This window comes from Giraffa tippelskirchi, chromosome 5, assembly GCF_054371585.1.
Source record: "Giraffa tippelskirchi isolate mGirTip1 chromosome 5, T2T-mGirTip1v1.2.pri, whole genome shotgun sequence".
NCBI lineage: Eukaryota > Metazoa > Chordata > Mammalia > Artiodactyla > Giraffidae > Giraffa > Giraffa tippelskirchi.
Genome location: NC_137279.1, coordinates 118,027,105 through 118,041,758, shown reverse-complemented (window position 1 = coordinate 118,041,758; position 14,654 = coordinate 118,027,105). Strand labels below are relative to the sequence as shown.

General features: G+C 36.8%; 1 long non-coding RNA gene across 1 annotated transcript in view; it reads left to right on the top strand.

The window, feature by feature from the left end:
• Nucleotides 1–1,559: 1,559 nt before the first annotated feature.
• Nucleotides 1,560–14,654, top strand: part of LOC145507093 (uncharacterized) — a 33,941-nt gene continuing 20,846 nt past the window's right edge. Inside the window, exons 1-2 of the long non-coding RNA XR_014054555.1 lie at nucleotides 1,560–1,738; nucleotides 5,320–5,381. This is a non-coding gene — a long non-coding RNA (uncharacterized LOC145507093). The remainder of the gene's footprint in view (nucleotides 1,739–5,319; nucleotides 5,382–14,654) is intronic.

The following is a 14,654-nucleotide window of genomic DNA, read 5'->3' as shown; positions in this document are numbered from 1 at the left end:
AGAAGATCTAACCAGTCCATCCTATAGGAAATCAGTCTTGAGTATTCATTGGAAGGAGTGATGCTGAAGCTGAAGCTCCAATACTTTGGCCACCTGATGCAAAGAACTGACCCACTGAAAAGACCCTAATGCTGGGAAAGATTGAAGGAGGGAGGAGAAGGAGCCGACAGAGGATGAGATGGTTGGGTGGCATCACTGACTCAATGGACGTGAGTTTGAGTAAGCTCCGGGAGTTGGTGATTGACAGGGAAGCCTGACGTGCTGCAGTCCATGCGGTCACAAAGAGTAGGACATGACTGAGTGACTGAACTGAACTGATGTTTCCTCATAACCTGTCTAGTCACTCCCTCTTGGCCCTATCCATGCCTCACGCTCAGTCCCCAGGATATCATTGTTCTACACTCTGCCACTTAGTTCGTATTTTCTAAAATAAAATATACATGGTACCATACAGGATGTAAATACTTTTCTTTGTCTGGCCTCTGTCATTCACCATAATTTTGTGAGATTTATACATATTTTTTGTATATTCTTGTGTATATAAATAGTTTATTCTGTTTTATTGCTGAATAATATTACAATGTTTGACTACACACAGTTTTTCCACTTACCTGTTGATGGCCATTTTAGTTCTTATCATTTTTTAGCTCTTACAAATGAAGATGCTGTCAACATGAATGTACAATGTGTATAGGGATATCTGACTGTGGTTTGCATTTTCATTTTGCTAATGCCTTCTTCTTATTTCACCAGTCATACATTTGTCTTTGTTGTTTTCTCATGTAACTCACCTGTATATAAAACACTCTAAGAGGGGAAGGGGAAGGTTTTCATATTCAACTTCAGCTCATAATTTTACCAAATCTTTCCTTTGTCATGGATACTTTCTATTTTCCTATTGGATCCCAGGTTTTGAAAGCAGGGTCCAGAAGATACTTTCCCTCTATTTTGTTTGAGTTTTATTGTATTTTATTTAGTAATTTTTCTAACACTGCTCCTTGAGACAGTGGATGCTGAAACCCTGTAATTTAAAATGGTCAAGTTGGTCTGAATCAAAGTGGTCATATTTGACTTGGGACAGAAAATGAATTTTAAAGTGATATCTCTGTAAAGAAATTTTTATCATGACATTATTATCATAGAATTTTGAAGCATCCTGTGAAAAAATATAACAGATCCCTTCAGTATAAAATTGGATGAGCCTACTGACATTGTGGAACAACCAGGTCATCTGTTATATGTGTGATAGTTCTATCAAAAAATAATTCTTATTTTGTAAGCTCCGTTCTATACCAATTTTGACCAATATTTTCAAACTTTATGTTTTTCTTGTGAAAACAAACAAATCCTCAAAAAACACTGATTAGAAAGTTTTGATACTCTTTGCACAAGTTGAAAAATGCCAATTTTGACAAAATGTCTTATTTCTGTACTTTGATGAAGATGATCCACAACTTGTGATTCTTTGCTTTTAAGTGTAGTTTTGATAAGTGGTTGCAACAGAGATCTCAGTTGATCTCGAAAGAAGTCTAAAACGTCATTTTTTTTTGTTAAAATAAGATCCTGTCCTGGGGGCGGGGCTTAAGATGGCGGAGGAATAGGACGGGGAGACCACTCTCTTCTCCACAAATTTATCGAAAGAACATCTGAACGCTGAGCAAACTTCACAAAACTACTTCTGAACGCTGGCAGAGGACGTCAGGCATCCAGAAAGACAGCGCATTATCTTTGAAAGCAGGTAGGAGAAATTATAAGAGATAAAAAGAGAGACTAAAGAGTTAGGGACGGAGACCCGTCCTGGGGAGGGTGTCGTAAAAGAGGAGAAATTTCCAAGCACCACCGGCGGGTTTGGGAGAAGATTTTGAATCTCGGAGGGCAACATAACTGTGAGAAAAAATAAATAAAACCCACAGATTATGTGCCTAAAGGCAACTCCCAACAAAGAACCCCAGACGCTCGCATCTGCCACCAGCAAGTGGGGGCTGAACCGAGAGGAGCGGGCGGCACTGCCTAGGGTAAGGACTGGGCCTGAACACCCTGAGGGCAATCTGAGGGAGCTAACGTGAGATAGTAACCTAAACTGTGGGACAGCTAGAGAGAGAAAACTATCCTGCGAAAAGCCCAAATCTAAGGCACTGCTGACCCGCTCATACATTCTTTGATTCCAATGATTTTGTACAGGCTATAGAGCAGGTATTATCATCCTCTTTTCATAAATGAAAAATTAAGCTTTATTTAAGTTATGATTTTCCAAACCACACAGCTAGATGACCAAGATGAAACTTTAACTCAGGTTGTTTAAGTTGGGTCCAATGTCTGTTCCTACTTGAAAAAGTAGAATATTTTTGGGAAAAGAATTAATATGCTATCATGGAATAAACTGGTTATGTATATGTGAAACATATATATATGAAAAAGAATAAGAGATAAAATATATCAGTACAGTAGTTGGTTGAATAGGGTCTTCCCCAAGCTCTTTCTCCACCTGAAACCTCAGAATGGGATTATATTTGCAGATGTAATTAAGGAAAGGAGCCCAGTGAGATCATTCTGGATTATGGTGGGCCCTGTTTCAGCAACAGGATTCCTGATAAGTGACAGAAAAGGAAAATACATAAAGAAACAGTGGGGATAGACCCATGAATAAAGATGGGTGTATAAATGGGAATACTGTGTCGACAAACCAAAAAATGCCAAGGAGTGCCAGAGCTACCAGCAGCTAAGAGATAAGTGTGAAAGGGATTCTGCGTCAGAGACTCCAGAAAGAACCAACGCTTCCAAAATCTTGATTCAGATTTCTAGATTCCAAAACTGTGAGTGAATAAATTTCCATTATTTTAAGCCACCAAGTTTGTGATAATATGCAGTAGGAACACTAGGAAACTACTACAACTACTAAGATACATCAGTGAGAAATCATAGATGTATTTTCTGTCAGTATTAGCTCATTTCAGGATTGAATTACTAATTATTTGTCAGACATTAAAAAACTTTGGTTTATGAAGGCATTGTTCTTGTTTAAAGAAACAGACAATATTTCTGTACCTATTCTTTTCTACTGTCTCAGTTCTAGAAACCATGAGTGTTTGCTATTGAAAATGACATTTTAAAAAGTCAGGAAAAATATCTAACAAAAAATCCTTGCAACTGTATTTCTCCAGTAAAAGACCTCTTTTGAAAATTAAGTTACTGTTTTTAAATTTAAAATTCCATGTGATTGTGTTGGTTCCAAATGGTCCCACTTACAACTATTTTTTCTTGCATTTAGTTGTGAAATGGTGGGCTGTATAAGGCCAAAAGTGAAATGCAGATTTGTCTTTTCCAGTTGAATCATAAAATTGAAAAAATTAAGATGATTACGGTGGCCCCAAGACAAATGGAGAGATTTATATGCATTGGAAATTATGAATAACTTGATTCAATGATAAGAAAGTTTGAAACGAAGTTTATCATCTGTAAGTTTAATAAAGCTGGTTCTTCAAAACGGGTTTTTCACTCTGAAAACTAATTCATGTTAGGTGATTATTACTATCAGAAAGTTGACATGCAAATAGTGCCGAGGCCACTAGCATTTGATTCAGAAGGCTACATGTAAGGTTCACAGGGGTGTTAGAGTTCTTCAGAGAAAGAGCATTAATTAATTAATAAAGAGAAAGTGTATTAATTAATTATAAGAGTTGGCTTCTGTGATCATGGAAGCCATGATGCATCATGATTTACCATGTGCAACCTGAGGAAACAGGAAAGCCACTGATGTAATTTAGCCCAATCTGAAGAATTGAGAGTTGAGAGTACTGATGTCTAAGAACAGAAGATGGATATCCCAGCTGAGACAGGGAAAGCAAATTCACCCTTCTTCTGCATTTTAGTTCTATTCTGACCCTCAGCTGATTAAATGATACCCACTTTCTTCACTAACTCTATTCATTTAAACGCTAATCTCTTCCAGAAACATCTTACAGACACAGATACAAATAATGTTTCACCAGCTGTCTGGGCATCTCTTCGTCCTCGCAAGCTGACACATAAAATTAACCATCACTGTAGGGCACATGAATACTGCGTTCTTTTACCTCTCAGCTATACGGGGAGGTAAAACCCAGTTTGGGCTAATCATTGAACATTCATTTAATGAGTGGTTCTCAATCTTGGCTACCCATAGAAATTACCTAGAATAGTTTTAAAAATGCCTTGGCCTCACCTCCAGATATTCTTATTTAAATAGTCTAGGGTGTGACTTGAGTAAAATGATGTTATTAAATTACTCAGGTGGTTTTTATACACAGTCAAGGCAGATAATTACTGAATTAGCTGTTTGCATCCCATAGCTAACTACTACCAATCCCTCAACCCTGCCTCAGGAAATAGTATCAGAGTGTACTTTATTGAGATAGTCTGGGTTAAACGTAATTTTGGCACATGGGGAACTTTTCCACATAATATTATGTAATTTTCTCCTGGAAAAATATAGACCATTCCACAATGTAGAAAATTAGTATATTTATAGGCTTGGAAACAACTAATTCTATTCTGTCTTACATATCAAGGAAAGAATAGAGTGTGGTAAATTGTTCCTTGGAAATAGCACTATTTCTCAAAGTGTACTCTTAATACTACCTGCATTAACCAAATTTCTTACTAATAAACAAAGAAATAAACAATAACTAAATCACATTCCTGAACTTCCCTCCAGACTTACTGAACCAGAAATTTTGATTCTACACATCCATGGCCCAGGCAGCTATAGCTACAGTGACTGGTGCTAAGCACTGTGGTCTTGGGATACATGTGACTTCTAAGAACTCTTCTGACTACTTTTTGTTCATCTGAGATTTATGGTTATGCATGTAAGAGAATGTCCTGTACAGGTGAATGTTTAGAAGGACACTGTCTTGGACAGACTGGTCACTTAATAGCATTGGCCAAGCTGCTTCTACATTTATGTCCATTAATATCTAGCTAAATGGAATTCTTTCATTCTATAAAAATTTTCACTATATTATTTTTTAAAAAAGGAATTTTTTTTAAAGAATGGGGCCCAGAAATATATGTTCTTAAGAGGCAATCCAGATGATTCTAGTGTACAATGAAAATATATTGATATAAGAACTTTATCCTATCTAAGCATTTATATTACTTTCTTCTAAGCTGAATTTTTGTATCTCTTTCTATAGTGAAAGTAAAGCATGAATCTGAGAAAAAATGAATACTTTATTTTAAAAAGGTTAAATGTGTTAAATATTATAACTTGATTAGAAACTCTAGTGCCAAATACTTGGAAATACAAAGTAATGACCTTGTTAATCTCCATTAATATAGCATCCATGGAAAAATTTAAATCTCTCAAAGATTACTGAAAGAAAACTTCAAATTTTTAAGTGGTAAGTTTATTAATAAAATTTCTGTATATAGGTAATTTTTGTATATGAAATCTCTTTTTTTCCTAGTGACATAAACTAACTTCAAGGAAATTTAGAAAATTGAGAAAAAAATCTTTAAAAGTGGAATTATTGGCATAGGTAACAGCTTAAATTCAGAGAGGAAAATGAGATATACAAGACTGAACTCCAAACTTGATTCTTCTCTAGCTTTTTCCTACACTGACCATTTATCCTTTACGTATCCATTTCCTTTTCTACTCCTTTAGAATCAGTCTTTAATAATGTAATTTCTAAATAGCTTATTTCAAGGCATTGGACTATTTAAGGTCTTCAATTTGCCACAGAAACACCTTCCAATTCATTCTGTACATAATAGACCAATTATATTTTTTGAAATAAAAATGCTGTCATGTTACTCTCTGGCTTAAATATTTTCAATGGTTTCTTATTATCCTAAAGATGAACCTCAAGTCCTTTACATATATTACAAGCTCGCCATGATTTGGCTCTTGCCTTAGTTCCCAGTCTAACAGATGTGATTCTCAGTGGGAGCTTTTAGAGAAATATTGAAGTTTGTATGGGGTGTTATTCTTTGTCACAAAAAACTGTGGGGGAGGGGCACTATTGCCATTTACAGGTTAAAGGCTGAAAATTTGATACCTTTCAATGCACAGGAAGTGTCATAGAATGGAAATACCCTGTGGCTCTTATATTTCTGACCAGATATCATGTAGATTAAAATCAATTTAAATTATTTGATACAAGGATGTAAATCACTTCTACATGTAAAAAAAAAAAAATTTTGGAATGCTATTAAGATTTACTAATTTTTCCAGGTAGGTAATTGCTGTATAAATCAAGGCAAGAGTGCAGTGTATTTGGAAGGTTACCAAGAATTGCTTACTGTTTTGGAAAATCATGCCACTTGTGTAGAGCAATGGAAATTCAGCAAAGTTAATTATTGTTCAGGTTTGAGCTCTAATTCCCCCTATAATCTGGCATACTGGTTAGGAAACCTGACTTTTAATGATTAACTCCAACACAAGGACACAGTTTGGGGAAAAGTTCAGGCTGAAATTCAGTCTGCACACACGTACCAATAACTTAGTCCAAACACGATAGATAATAGATATATGATAATATCTAGATACCAGCAGTATTGAATGGCAATCTACTTATTACTTGGGACAAAAAATTCCCATTATTAAAACTCAACTGAAATTTACAAAGATCATATAAGATTAACACTGTATAGAATTATCAGAGAATTTAATTGAGGAAATGAGATGAGTTGGCATTAAAAATGTATAGCACTTGGTTAGGCAGAGTAGAAGGCAAAATGGAAATGGCAAGGAGGGAAAAGGAAATCATTAAAAACACTGAGAGGTAAGTAGAAACCAAAAATGAAGCACGTTTTGTAATTTGGAATCATGAAAATATATCACCACTCAGAAAAATGGCAAAACCTAAATAAATGTGAACTTTGTCTTCTAATGGAAAAGTCTTTTCAACAGGGTCATGAACTGCCATGTTACAAAATTCCAGTGGTTAATATTTACATTGTGTTTTGTGTTGCTCCCTGAAGTTGTTTAAAATAGAAACCCTTCTTAGATTAGTATCGCTTTACTGGATATAGGCCTCTTAACATGATAATTCTGTTTGAACTTTCAGTGCAACACCATGAGTCTGTCATTTATTCCTTCCACACACATTTTGTCACATGCATATTTAATCATTTATTTCAAGCCTCAGTCATTTAAAGTTTTGAAATTGATTGAAAATAGAGGTCAGGTTAGAGAGAAGATATTTCTTTACCTGCAGAATGCTAATATACTTGATTGAATGCATGCAGAATCGCGAGGACCTTGAGTTGCATTTGAAGAAGAGGATAATGTAGTGCTGCCTCACTTAAATATGCTGTAAATCCAGTGCATTAATCTTAGAACGTTTTATATCAATTCACAAGAAAGAACATGTGCAGTCTTGTTTGGGTGTGGGGAAAGGTCTGGGAGAGGGAGTTAAGAGTTGCCGAGAAGTTCAGCAAAGCAGAAAGGGACAGGCTAAAAGTTTTGAGCAGCTTTGCCAGTTTTTCTGAGTAAGGAAACTCCATGCAAGATTATGCCCGCCCTTCTAATGGAATAGAATCCCCCGGCCAATGCAGGAGACGTAGAGACACGGGTTTGATCCCTGGGTTAGGAAGATCCCCTAGAGGAGGGCATAGCAATCCACTCCAGTATTCTTGCCTGGAGATTCCATGGGCAAAGGAGCCTGGTGGGCTACAGTCCACAGGGTCACATGAGTTAGACAGGACTGAAGTGACTTAAAATGCACGACAGTCACAGGCTTGTCCCTATTCAGAGCCATTTAGGGCTCAGCATTGCAAATGTGGTACTTGGAACATTCTTTTGTATTGTCCTTCTTTGGGATTGGAATGAAACTGACCTTTTCTACTCCAGTGGCCACTTATGAGTTTTTCAAATTTGAACACATATTGAGTGCAGCACTTTAACAGCATCATCTTTTAGGATGTGAAATAGCTCAGCTGGATTTCCAAGGAAAGATATAACCATTTGAAGGTAGAGTTCCAGAGAATAGCAAGGAGAGATAGGAAAGCCTTCCTCAGTGATCAATGGAAAGAAATAGAGGAAAACAATAGAACTGGAACGACTAGAGATCTCTTCAAGAACGTTAGAGCTACCAAGGCAACATTTCATGCAAAGATGGGCACAATATAAGACAGAAATTGTATAGACCTAACAAAAGCAGAAGATATTAAGAAGAGTTGGCAAGAATACACAGAAAAACTATACAAAAGAGATCTTCATGACCCAGAAAACCATGATGGTGTGATCACTCACCTAGAGCCAGACATTCTGGCATGTGAAGTCAAGTGGGCATTAGGAAGCATCACTAAGAACAAAGCTAGTGGAGGTGATGGAATTCCAGCTGAGCTATTTCAAAATCCTAACAGATGATGGGGTGAAAGTGCTGCACTCAATATGTCAGAAAATTTGGAAAACTCGGCGGTGGCCACAGGACTAGAAAAGGTCAGTTTTCATTCCAATTCCGAAGAAAGGCAATGCCAAAGAATGTTCCAACTACCGCACAATTGCACTCATCACACATGCTAGCAAAGTAAAGTTCAAAATTCTCCAAGACTGGCTTCAACAGTACATGAACTGTGAACTTCTAGATGTTCAAGCTGGATTTAGAAAAGGCAGAGGAACCAGAGATTAAATTGCCAACATCCACTGGATCATTGATAAAGCAAGAGAGTTCCAGAAAAATGTCTACTTCTGCTTTACTGACTATGCCAAAGCCGTTGACTGTGTGGATCACATGAAACTGTGGGAAATTCTGCAAAAGATGGGAATATCAGACTACCTGGCCAGCCTCCTGAGAAATCTGTTTGCCGGTCAAGAAGCAACACTTAGAACCGGACATGGAACAACAGACTGGTTCTAAATCTAGAAAGGAGTACGTCAAGGCTGTATATTGTCACCGTGCTTATTTAACTTATATGCAGAGTACATCATGAGAAATGCTGGGCTGGATATAGCACAAGCTGGAATCAAGATTGCCAGGAGGAATATCAATAATCTCAGATACACAAATGACACCACCCTTATGGCAGAAAGTGAAGAAGAAGTAAAGAGCCTTTGAAAAAAGTAAAAGAGAAGAGTGAAAAAGTTGGCTTAAAACTCAACATTCAGAAAACTAAGATCATGGCATCTGGTCCTATCATTCCATGGCAAATAGATGGGGAAACAATGGAAATAGTTAGAGACTTTATTTTTCTGGGCTCCAAAATCACTGCAGATGGTGACTGCAGGCATGAAATTAAAAGATGCTTACTCCTTGGAAGGAAAGTTATGACCAACGTAGACAGCATATTAAAAAGCAGAGACATTACTTTGCCAACAAAGGTCCGTCTAGTCAAAGCTATGGATTTTCCAGTGGTCATGTATAGATGTGAGAGTTGGACTCGAAAGAAAGCTGAGCACTGAAGAATTGATGCTTTTGAATGGCAAATAGATGGGGAAACAATGGAAATAGTTAGAGACTTTATTTTTCTGGGCTCCAAAATCACTGCAGATGGTGACTGCAGGCATGAAATTAAAAGATGCTTACTCCTTGGAAGGAAAGTTATGACCAACGTAGACAGCATATTAAAAAGCAGAGACATTACTTTGCCAACAAAGGTCCGTCTAGTCAAAGCTATGGATTTTCCAGTGGTCATGTATAGATGTGAGAGTTGGACTCGAAAGAAAGCTGAGCACTGAAGAATTGATGCTTTTGAACTGTGTTGCTGGAGAAGATTCTTGAGAGTCCCTTGGACTGCAAGGAGATCCAACCAGTCCATCCTAATGGAGATCAGTCCTGGGTGTTCATTGGAAGGACTGATGTTGAAGCTGAAGCTCCAATACTTTGGCCACCTGATGCAAAGAGCTGACTCATTTGAAAAGACCCTGATGCTGGGAAAGATTTAAGGCAGGAGGAGAAAGGACGACAGAGGATAGATGGCTGGATGGCATCACCGACTTGATGGACATGGGTTTGGGTGGACTCCAGGAGTTGGTGATGGACAGGGAGGCCTGGCGTACTGTGGTTCATGGGGTCGCAAAGAGTCGGACATGACTGAGTGACTGAACTGAACTGAACTACTCGTTGGAAGAAAAGCTATGACCAACTTAAACAGCTTATTAAAAAGCAGAGACACTAGTTTGTCCACAAAGTTTCATCTAGTCAAAGCTATGGTTTTTCTAGTAATCATGTACAGATGTGAGAGTTGGACCATAAAGTAGGCTGAGTGCCAAAGCATTGACACTTTCGAGCTGGGGTGTTGGAGAAGACTCGTGAGAGTCCCTTGGACCTCAAGGAGAACAAACCAGTCAATTCTAAAGGAAATCAACCCTGAATGTTGATTGGAAGGACTGATGTTCAAGCTGAAAGTTCAATACTTTGGCCACCTGATGTGAAGGGCCAACTCATTGGAAAAGACCCTGATGCTGGGAAAGATTGAAGATGGAAGAAGAAGGGGACGACAGAGGTCAAGTAGGTTGGATGGCATCACTGACTCAATGGACATGAGTTTGAGCAGCCTCCTGGAGTTGGTGAAGGACAGAGAAGCCTGGCATGCTGCAGTCCATGGGGTTGCAAAGAGTTGGACATGACTAAGGGACTGAACAACAACAATTGCAGATGCAAACCTACTTTTATTTACCTTCCTAAAGCAGTTTCTGGCTGCCCAGATGGTGCTAGTGGTAAAGGACCTGCCTGCCAATGCAGAATACATAAGAAATACGGATTTGATTCCTGGGTACGGAAGATCCCCTGTAGGAGGGCATGGCAATCCACTCCAGTATTCTTCCCTGGAGAATCCCATGGATAGAGGAGCTTGGCAGGCTCCTGGCATTCTGCAGTCCATGGGATCACAAAGAGTTGGACACAACTGAAGCTGAAGCGACTTAACATTCACACACACACACACAAACACACACCAAGCATCTTCTACAGTATGGATTTGCTGAGGTATACACTAAAATATGCATACTGTTAAAAAGGAAGTTTAGTGATCATTTTTACTTCCTCTTCATTTCCAAGCATGTAGTGAGAGTGAGCACTGCATCAAGTTTACAGCTTAAAATTGCCCTAAAATTTTGATTACAAGAGACTTAATAATTATGTTTTACTTCTATAGTTTAATTGGCTGTAAACTCTGATGGTAATCTAAATAATTCCTATAAAGCTTACAAACTTAGGCTATCTTAAGAATTCCTCTTACTGTAATGTACACATAGCATTTTTATTGTCAATCCTTGTGAAACAAATTTGGCTAATTATATCCTGAAGTTTAAAGTTTTGCTTGAGATTTTATTTGCTCTTGAATTACAAATTTAAGTCAATTTTTTTCTTCCCAAGGTGCAACATCCCTTTAGTTTGCCCATGAGTTGGCCTACCAGCCTTATATCCTTTATGCCTTCTCTTCTCTCACTATTTCCTATTTATATTGTTTCATCAGCAAAGTGAATAAGAACATAGGTTCTAGTGATAGTCTTCATAAGTTCAATACCAAATGTATTGGTTACTAGCTATATGGTCTTTGAATAACATTTTATGCCTAGTTTCAATGTAAAAATTAGTAAAAACACTACTAATTTTATCCATTTGTTACAATGATTTAAGGAGATAATGCGCATATGAAGGTTAGCAAAGTACTTGGCATGTAAACAGACTCTATACTATTAGTTATTATTGTTGTTCATGGTGTTACATATTTTATATAAGTTCAATAAATTTATTGCCGAAACTTTTTCTGTTACTTTTTATATCCGAACAAAACATTTAACTTTTCTTTCTTTAGTATTTTTTAGTGTCATGACTAAATATCTTGTATTAAATAGGCATATTTTGCTATGCTTGTTTTTATGTAATGCTTACAAATAAGTGGCAAGCCATACTTCACAAACACTTAAGGAATTGTACCATATACATATCTCACATGAATTTAGTCTAATGATTTAGCTATAAAGTTGTTGCATTTTAAAATATTGGGCAGTGACAGGAGTACATTTATAGAATCGACCATTCTAGCAATATTCACCTTTTAGAGTTTAAGAAGTAATTTCAAAGGTAAAATAAAAATCATGAATCCTTAACTTAGAGTAATTTCACTTTTAGTGAAATTTTTTTGATCAGTAAAGTATATGATTATTACAAGCTATTATAAATTATTTCTTTTAACAGGATTTATAAGTTGCTTCAATAGCAATATTTAAACACATAGTATTTTGCTAATATTTAAATAGCAATATTTAAACACATAGTAACGATATGTATGGGGCTTACAGGTATTCAGGTGAGAGCAATATTTTGTTAACCAAACGTTGTAACTGCCCAGTTGTTTCAGACTATTGATGTCACCTCCAGGAATACTACATCCAAAGAAATAGTGACTGCCTTCACTTACATTACCTTCTTAGTCACTTTTTCCTAAACTTAACTATTCTCTAACCATGGGTAGCTGAAGCAAAAACAAAAACAAACAAGTAAAATCAAGTAATAAGTGGCATATAAATTTTGCCTCACATTCAAATAGCTGCTTTAGGAACTACAAGGCATTATTTTTCATTTTGTATTTTAAAACAAATTTTTGCCTGTTCTAATAAAATGCTCAAACTTTCCCATAAACAAAATGGGCAGCCATTTAGTGTAATCACCAATAAATTTAAATATAAATACACGCTATAATTTTTGCAAAAAGAGTCCTTTAGCAGTCAGGAAAATAATTCAACAAATATTATTAGACCTAGTCTAAGACTCTCTCAGGTTAATAAAAATATATTTAAATATTAATCATAATTGTTTCACATGCTACAGTTATTAAAACTTCTCTTGACTGATGCCCAGAAGTTACAGAGGTAAAAATTTAATTGTTATCTTCTTAATAGGTATTTTGGTGTGGTGACATTAATATCAGACAAAGGGGACTTTAAGGCAAGGAGTATATTGAGAGTTTTCATGAAAAATGAAACTTAATAGGAAGATATAACAATATTTATATTTGTGCTCCCCTATATTCAATATATATAGTGCCAAAAATGAACTAAAAGGGAAAAATAAGCAAATATCATAATTGCTAATTGTAACACAGCTTGGTATAAGTAACTTACAATTAACTACATAATGAATGAGCATATATAGAACATTGAGTTGAACAGTTTCAGAATACATGATCTTTTAGCTACACAGAGACTACATTTAATCAATTTTTGACTATAATTTTTATCATATGCTAGGCAATAAAGAAAACCTTAATAAATTTGAAAATGTCAAATTCTTACAGATTATATCTGGAGCCCAGAAGAAATAAACCAAAATTAAATGATGTAAAAATTTAATAGAATATAATTTTAAATCATATTTCAAAAGGTTTGGAACTTAAGCCCTTCAAAATAACTTCTGAGTCAAAAAAGATCTACCATGGACACAAAGATATCCTCTATGTAAGAACTCCATCTTCCCTGTGGACAAAATCAAATGGATTGGCCTTGAGTCTACGTGGAAAAAGAAAGGCTCAGCTGAGTCCAGTTTTCCAACTGTCCTTGCCAAAGTATTTAGCATCTGTGTGAAGCCTTTCTGAACCTCTACAAGAGCCTAGCTGCAAGGTAAAAATAAGGAACAACCCTGGTCAGTCATTGGTAAAATGAGTAGAAAAATTGCCAACCACTCTCTGTTTGAATTTCTGACTCACAAAATCATGATATATAATGAAATTGTTAAGTCACTGAGATAGCCTATTGAGTTTGCTGAAGCTGCTGGATCTGTCATTCAGAAAGATAAAATTGATCCTGAGACTCAAATCCAAGTTCAACTATTATTTGCAATGTACTTTGGCACAGGAAAATTTGGGGAAAGGACTACCCCATCTTTTGCTGGTGCCAAAGGATTTTTATGGGGATTTTAGAAGCTTTGGAGAGTCACAGAGTACATACAGTTTCCTGTGTCTGGAGATGGAAGAATGTAGACAAGGTAGAGCAGAATAGACTGTCTGGGGCTAGTAACCAGTTAGTTAGGCCTGGTGTTTTGCGTTGGTCTCAGCCTATTGGTAGTGATGTTATTGGCTAGGAAAGCCTAGGCACTCACCTAGGCCCATACTACTTGTAGCAGGCACCCACAGAAATTTCTCTGAATGGAGCCAATGTTGTGACAATATTGGACCCTGGTGTTTTTTTATTATGATTGTAAGACTTACCTTGGCAACAGCCATCAGGAAACTGTGAAAAGCCAAGGTTTATTACTCATGAGTACTGAAGAGTACACAGCAGCCCTGGGTCACACAATGAGGTTGCAGTGGGGAAGAGAGGGAGAGAGAGGAAGAGAAGAGCATGTACTTTGGCTTCTGCCTTTATTAACGTCATGGGTGGGGAGCTAAGGTTTCATGCATTCGCTCTTCACTGGTGAATTCAAAAACATAAGAACAAGAATGAGGGTGAGGTGTCACTCAAGTGATCAGTTATCTGGGTTACCTGGGGTTTTCTGAAAGGGGTGTTTCATGGGTGTGGGCGGCCTTGTTTCTTAACTAGTTCTTTAGCTAGTAGCTCTGTCGTTATGCTGACAACTTGTTTATTCAACATGGATATCTTTGAAACCAAAAGCTTAATGTTGGGCATTAACATTACAACCAAAACTTAACTATCAGGCTCTTACACTACACCTGGGTTTTAGTTGGGTAAATAGGAAGTTTCTGGACATGAGGAATTTTCCAGGAGC